At 40.2% G+C, this 8069-nt stretch overlaps 1 pseudogene; it reads right to left on the minus strand.

The window, feature by feature from the left end:
• Window positions 1-4488: 4488 nt before the first annotated feature.
• Window positions 4489-7499, minus strand: LOC132342735 (zinc finger protein 883-like; annotated as a pseudogene).
• Window positions 7500-8069: the final 570 nt, after the last annotated feature.

Here is an 8069-nt window from a genome sequence, read left to right on the forward strand (position 1 = left end):
CTTTGAGTATACGGACCTTTGTGGGCAAAGTAATGTCTCTGCTTTTTAATATGTTGTCTAGGTTTGTCATTGCTTTTCTTCCAAGAAGCAAGTGAGTTTCAATTTTATGGCTGCTGTCACCGTCCACAGTGTTAAATAAATAAAGTCTGTCATTGTTTCCATTGTTTCCCCATCTATTTACCATGAAGTGATGGGAACTGGATGCCATGATCTTCGTTTTTTGAATGTTGAGTTTTAAATTAGCTTTTTCACTCTCTTTCACCTTCATCAAGAGTCTCTTTAATTCCTCTTGCTTTCTGCCATAAGAATGGTGATATCTGCATATCTGAGTTTACTGATATTTCTCCCTGCAATTGTGATTCCAGCTTGTACTTCATCCAGCCCCGGCATTTTGCATGATTGTACTCTGCATATAAGTTAAATAAACAAGGTGACAATATACAGCCTTGACATACTCCTTTCCCAATTTTGAACCAGTTCTGTTTGTTCCATGTTGAGTTCTAATTGTTGCTTCTTGACCTCCATACAGGTTTAGAAGGGGGCAGGTAAGGTGATCTGATACTCCCCATCTCTTTAAGAATATTCCACAGTTTGTTGTTATCTAGCACAGTCAAAGGCTTCAGCGTAGTCAGTGAAGAAGTAGATGTTTGTTCTGAAATTCTCTAGCTTTTTCTATGATCCAGTTGGTGTTGGCAATTTGATCTGTGATTCCGCTGCCTTTTCTAAACCCAGGTTGTGCATCTGGAAGTTCACATACTGTTGAAGCCTAACTTGAAGGATTTTGAGCATTACTTTGCTAGCTTGTGAAATGAGTGCAATTGTGCAGTAGTTTGAATATGAATGCTGAGTATATTAAAAATGGAAAACAATCAGACCTGAGCTTAAGTAATGAAAACTCAAAAACTCAAGAACCCTACTAAACACAGGTGAGTGTTCATTTTTCCCAAAGCAAACAGAACTAAGAAGACACGGATTTCTCATTAACTGTGGCAGCTTATTCACACTCCTCACTAAATCTTTCAAAGATTTTTATAAAGATAAAGAGAAAAAGTATGAACATCTTAGTGCTGGAATCTGAGAACCACCTGAACCAACGGAACATGAGGTGTAATGGGAATAAATGTTAGTAGTGATCTGAATCTCTCCTGAAAAAATATCAGTTGTATGCTAATTTCACTTCACATATAACTTCCAATGTTCTGTATATTAAAAGTACAGTTAAGCATGAGTCCTTTCTGCAATATAGAGAAGCTGCTGCTCTGCTGCTAAGTCACTTCAGTCGTGTGCGACTCTGTGGGACCCATAGATGGCAGCCCACCAGGCTTCCCCGTCCCTGGGATTCTCCAGGCAAAGAACACTGGAGTGGGTTGCCATTTCCTTCTCCAATGCACGAAAGTGAAAAGTGAAAAGTGAAGTCGCTCAGTCATGTCCGACTCTTAGCGACCCCATGGACCGCAGCCTGCCAGACTCCTCCATCCATGGGATTTTTTCAGGCAAGTGTACTGGAGTGGGGTGCCATTGCCTTCTCCGATATAGAGAAGGGTGTCTCAACATTTTTCTTCTCCATCTTTTCCACAAACTTTCTGTGGAATTCTGGACTGCTGAGGTAATTCTATTTATAGGACCATTTTCTTAATCCTTTTCTAAATGTCTGAAGTTGCCATCCTACTATGTAAATTTCATCACTTACTGTTTCTAAGATTCCTAATGACTGAAGCCACATCCCAATAGGATCCTCAGATAGCTTATGCCTCCCTGGGGTGATCTCACACAAGGGATGTTTTCACCAGTTAAGAGTCATTATTCATGTTTGAGAATTTTTAAAAAAACATACTCCATAGAAAATCTGGGATACAGGACAATGCAGAAAAGACTCTAGGACTAAGACGGAGATATAGTCTAAGAGCTGGTCCTTACTATGTAAGAAAAAAAAAGGGAAGTAAAGGCTTGCAGATTCTCAGTCCAGGCATTTCAGGAGGAAAAGCAAGACACAGCCCCAGACCCAGGACAGGATATTACCTGAGAAGCTGGCCATTTCCTCCTCTTTTTCCTCCTTCTCAGTCTTCTCTGGGAATGTTATGTTGCAAATCACACCTGTGTCTTGAGAAAATACCTCCAAAGGCATCCGCACAGCTCTTTAACCTGCAACCACTTCACCTACAGACGGAAGGACCTTGAAAAAGCTGAAAAAACCCACTCTCCTGTCCTTTGTCTCAGGAGAGATTCGGGACCAGTCACTTCCTACCTGGAGACCAGCCTGTGGCTTATTCTTGATTGTTCTCTCCCCATTAGAGAGCTCCTAACACTCTGCTCACAGACGATGTGAGCTGACTGACTTCCCCGGTCCAAATCCAGCTAGACCAACCCTGCTGCCTCTGCTTGGACTGAAGCTGGGCCTCAGCTCTCACAAACGGACCAGAGGCCACGTCCTTAACCTGGGCATTCCCTTAGGATCCTCTGAAGCACTTCTACAAACCACACTGATGCTCCCACAGGACCAACACAGAACTCTGTTGGGAGGGGCATCAGTGAGGTCATTTCCTGACACTGGTCACGTGATCCTGATGGGGAACAGATGGAAACCACTTGGCTAAGGATTCTTTCTGAATCATTTCAGTGAATACCAAATCTCTGACGGTCAGGTCCCTACTTCCGAGAAGTTATGAATCTGCAGGCCTGAGGTGCAGAATGAGTCTTACCCAGTTTCCCATATGTTCTGATGTTTCTTCCCCCAAACACACATTCAGACACCCCAGAGCTCAAGCCCTCACACTCAGTACAGCTGAGACCTCTCAGGAGGGAGGATTAGGGTGGGAGCTTCTGAGGGAGGTCAAGGCTAGTATTAGGCAGAGAAAGTTCCAGTGTTTGGGGTTCAGGCCTAAGTGACCCTGGGTGAAGTGCTGTGGGCTCCCCAGGCTGAGTGTGGATGGGTCCATTCAAACCAAGAGGAGCAGGAATCTGGTGAGCTCTGAGGGTGTCATTGAAGGGGGGCCTGTGAAGTAGACCTGGGGTTCAGCCAGACTGCTGATCTCAAGGAAGGGGGTCATCTAGTGGAGGTGCTCACAGGACTGGCTGGTGTGAGTTCAAGGACCTGCAGGCTGCCTGCTCCCCAGACAGACGCTGAGGCAGCAACAGCACGGAGCAGTCAGGGAAGCTCTCAACAGTACTCTGTATGATCCTTCTTATTAGAACCGTCACAATGTCCCCGTAGTTAGAGTGGGCGAAAAGTACAATGGAGAAATGATGGGAAATACATGATCAAATGATTTGAGGCTTAAGGGTAGTAAGGAAACTAACTGTTACAGATGCCATCCCACTGTGCTACCAAAGATAAGATGGGAGAGGTTAATGGTGGTGGTAGGTTAACACTTCATTCACACCAACTTTACCACAAGAAGCCATTCAGTTTTATTGATTAACATGTATGAATATCACACACAGTCAGAATAAAACATTTTACACTCCCCTGTGTAACTATGATTAAAAGACAGATTACAAGCATAAACAATGATATTCATTCCTCTGATATAATGATCTGAGAGTTGTGATTTCTATGATTACAAAATGGAGGCTAATCATTCAAGAAAGAAGGCTTACAGTAATTACAGGAATTTCTGGGAAGCGTTTCCCATACATTTTAGGGTATCAGAGGTTATTTGAAATATGTCAGATATTCATAATTTCTGTTGATATTATAAAACACATCAAGATTTCAGTGAAACTGTCATTATATTAACCTTTAAAAAGCATAACTTGATAATTACATCTTTAGTATGTGGAATTATTCCTTGAACACTTACATCATGGTGACCTACAGGGATGTTTGACATGAATGACAAACACCTCCATTTAGATGTTTACTGTACATGTTACATTACTGTGCCCTTAATCTTCTAATGGAGAATACATATAAATGATTTCTCCTTAGATAGAAGGGCTTCTCTCATCTTTGAGGTACCAACCATCAAAAACATAAGTTTACATACACACTAGAAATGAAGCATATCATGGAGTAATTAGAGAGTTGAATTACATTCATTTTCAAATAATCACAAATCATGTCAATGTAAACAAGGATACATTGCTAATAATTGTACCTTTTTAAACAGAGTACATCATGAGAAACGCTGGACTGGAAGAAACACAAATTGGAATCAAGATTGCCGGGAGAAATATCAATAACTTCAGATATGCAGATGACACCACCCTTATGGCAGAAAGTGAAGAGGAACTCAAAAGCCTCTTGATGAAAGTGAAAGTGGAGAGTGAAAAAGTCGGCTTAAAGCTCAACATTAAGAAAACAAAGATCATGGCATCCGGTCCCATCACTTCATGGCAAATAGATGGGGAAACAGTGGAAACAGTGTCAGACTTTATTTTTCTGGGCTCCAAAATCACTACAGATGGTGACTGCAGCCATGAATTAAGACACTTACTCCTTGGAAGGAAAGTTATGACCAAGCTAGATAGCATACTGAAAAAGCAGAGACATTACTTTGCCAACAAAGGTCCGTCTAGTCAAGGCTATGGTTTTTCCTGTGGTCATGTATGCATGTGAGAGTTGGACTGTGAAGAAGGCTGAGCGCCGAAGAATTGATGCTTTTGAACTGTGGTGTTGGAGAAGATTCTTGACAGTCCCTTGGACTGCAAGGAGATCCAACCAGTCCATTCTAAAGGAGATCAGCCCTGGGATTTCTTTGGAAGGAATGATGCTAAAGCTGAAACTCCAGTACTTTGGCCACCTCATGTGAAGAGTTGACTCATTGGAAAAGACTCTGATGCTGGGAGGGATTGGGGGCAGGAGGAGAAGGGGACGACAGAGGATGAGATGGCTGGATGGCATCACTGACTTGATGGACTTAAGTCTGAGTGAACTCCGGGAGTTGGTGATGGACAGGGGGGCCTGGCGTGCTGCGATTCATAGGGTCGCAAAGAGTCGGACACGACTGAGCGACTGATCTGATCTGAAACATCAAACTTTCACTTGTGATCCACACTAACATCAATTTTCTATCTGTTTTAACTGTGGATTACTATCTATAGTACTTCTCTTTAAGAGGAACTTTGGAAAACAGGATTGATGTAAAGCTTTCTAGTATGGATTTTCTGGAATTTATTTAGATTTCATTTTTCATTAAACCATTTTCTACATTTTTTTTCTTTTACATTTCTCCATCATTCCATATCTTTCTTATATAAATGGTCTCGTGTTTTCTAACATGCATGTTTAGGACAAACTTCTTCCATCACTTATTTCATTACTAGAGTTTCTCTTCAGTATGTACACTGAGATGCCTAGTGAGATGACTGCGGTGCCTAAAGGCTTTGCCACAATCTTTACATTTATAAGGTTTCTCTCCTGTATGAATTCGCCGGTGTTTAGTAAGAGTTGAGGATTGACTAAAGGCTTTTTCACATTCTTTACATTTATAAAGTTTCTCTCCAGTATGAATTAAACTGATGTTGAGTAAAACCATAGTGCTGGCTAAAGGCTTTGCCACAATCTTTACATTTATAAGGTTTCTCTCCAGTATGAATTATCTGATGTTTAGTAAAATTTGAATTTCGATTAAAGGTTTTTCCACATTCTTTACATTTATAAGGTTTCTCTCCTGTATGAATTCGCCGGTGTTTAGTAAGAGTTGAGGATTGACTAAAGGCTTTTCCACATTCTTTACATTTATAAAGTTTCTCTCCAGTATGAATTAACTGATGTTGAGTAAAACCATAGCGCTGGCTAAAGGCTTTGCCACAATCTTTACATTTATAAGGCTTCTCTCCAGTATGAATTCGCTGGTGTTTAGTAAGAGTTGAGTTTTTATTAAATGCTTTTCCACATTCTTTACATTTATAAGGTTTCTCTCCTGTATGAATTCGTTGGTGTTTAGTAAGAGTTGAGTATTGACTAAACTCTTTTCCACATTCTGTACATTTATAAGCTTTCTCTCCAGTATGAATTAACTGATGTTGAGTAAAGCCATAGCGCTGGCTAAAGGCTTTGCCACAATCCTTACATTTATAAGGTTTCACTCCAGTATGAATTCGCTTGTGTTGAGTAAGATTTGAGTTTTTATTGAAGGCTTTTCCACATTCTTTACATTTATAAGGTCGCTCTCCAGTATGAATTCGCTGGTGTTGAGTAAGACCATAGCGCCGGCTAAAGGCTTTGCCACAATCCTTACATTTATAAGGTTTCTCTCCAGTATGAGTTCGCTGGTGTCGAGTAAGGTTTGAGTTCTGATTAAAGGCTTTGCCACACTTTGCACATTTATAAGGTTTTTCCCCAATGTGAATTCGCTGATGTTGACTAAGATTTGAGAAATAGATAAACACTTTGCCACATTCCTTACATTTATTAGGTTTCCTGCCAGTATGGATTTGTCGATGTTGACTAAGATTTGAACTCTGATTAAAGGCTTTGGCACATTCTGTACACTTGAAAGGTTTCCTTCCTGAATGTATTTTCCTATGTTTACTTATATTAGATGAGTTACTAAAGACTTTCCCACATTTGTTACACTTGTACTGTTTCTGTGAATTCTGAGTCCTCTGCTGTTGAATGAGATTTGAAGACTCATTAGAAACTTTACCATATTCACCACAATTGTAAGTTTTCTCTCCACTATGAATACTCTTATTTAGAGGAAGACCTGATGCTTGATAAAAGATATTCCTGCATTTATTACTTTTAGAATCCTTGTGTGAAGATTGAGCTCCCTGATGTTCCATAAAGTTTGAGTCTTGTTCAAAGTTATGCCCAGTTTCATTGCATGAATAGACCTTCACTCCATCATAAATAATTGTGTAATTACTGGCGCTGGAGCTCTTACTTAAGGTCTGATTCATTTTATTACACACAGAAAGTTCTTCCGTATTAACCATATCATGGGATGTATTGAACAATGATGGTTGGATTACATCTCTTCCATTATCATCAACATTACACACCTTGGAATGGAGAGAAAATATCTGTTGGTGGAAGAATAATGACTTTCTGCTAACAGATCCCTCAAATTGATTACATTGTGAGTTTTTCCCATCATTTTTAAATTTCTGGTTTTCAGACATGTTTAAATATATGTTTAATCGAAGCCTATGCTCAGAGTGGTTTGAATGAGTATTTACAGTAGAGACTGGAGGACCTCCCAGATTTTCCACATTTCCTTTCAGAGAACAAGTATGTTTCACAAAACAATGTAAATTTTTTCTGAAAAACTTACACTTCTCAGCAGATGTTGAAGACTGAAATGGGTGTTTCCCCCAATTTGACTCATGTAGCTCATTTCTTTCTGCAGTAATGTCTGTATCATCTGTAACTGTCTCAATTTCTTTATGTCCATATAAACATCCTCTCTGTCTTTCACATGCCTTTATATGTTCTGAGTCTTTCGTTAATTCCAAGTTTCTGAGGTGAAATCTTTCATATATTCCTAGGTTTGCTTTTGGGAACAAATCTTCTACCCTTGGTTTCTTTGGCATCAAATCCTGGGTGTCTTGAGGAGATATAGCTGAAAGACACCAAAGAATAAGTTTTATTATCTACTATTCTCAGTGATGCTTTCTAAGGCCCACTTGACTTCACATTCCAGGATGTCTGGCTCTAGGTCAGTGATCACACCATCATGATTATCTGGGTCGTGAACAAAGCTAGTGGAGGTGATGGAATTCCAGTTGAGCTATTCCAAATCCTGAAAGATGATGCTGTGAAAGTGCTGCACTCAATATGCCAGCACATTTGGAAAACTCAGCAGTGGCCACAGAACAGGAAAAGGTCAGTTTTCATTCCAATCCCAAAGAAAGCCAATGCCAAAGAATGCTCAAACTACCGCACAATTGCACTCATCTCACATGCTAGTAAAGTAATGCTCAAAATTCTCCAAGCCAGGCTTCAGCAATATGTGAACCGTGAACTTCCTGATGTTCAAGCTGGTTTTAGAAAAGGCAGAGGAACCAGAGATCAAATTGCCAACATCCACTGGATCATGGAAAAAGCAAGAGAGTTCCAGAAAAACATCTACTTCTGCTTTATTGACTATGCCAAAGCCTTTGACTGTGTGGATCACAATAAA

Source organism: Bos taurus, chromosome 18, assembly GCF_002263795.3.
Source record: "Bos taurus isolate L1 Dominette 01449 registration number 42190680 breed Hereford chromosome 18, ARS-UCD2.0, whole genome shotgun sequence".
Taxonomy (NCBI): domain Eukaryota; kingdom Metazoa; phylum Chordata; class Mammalia; order Artiodactyla; family Bovidae; genus Bos; species Bos taurus.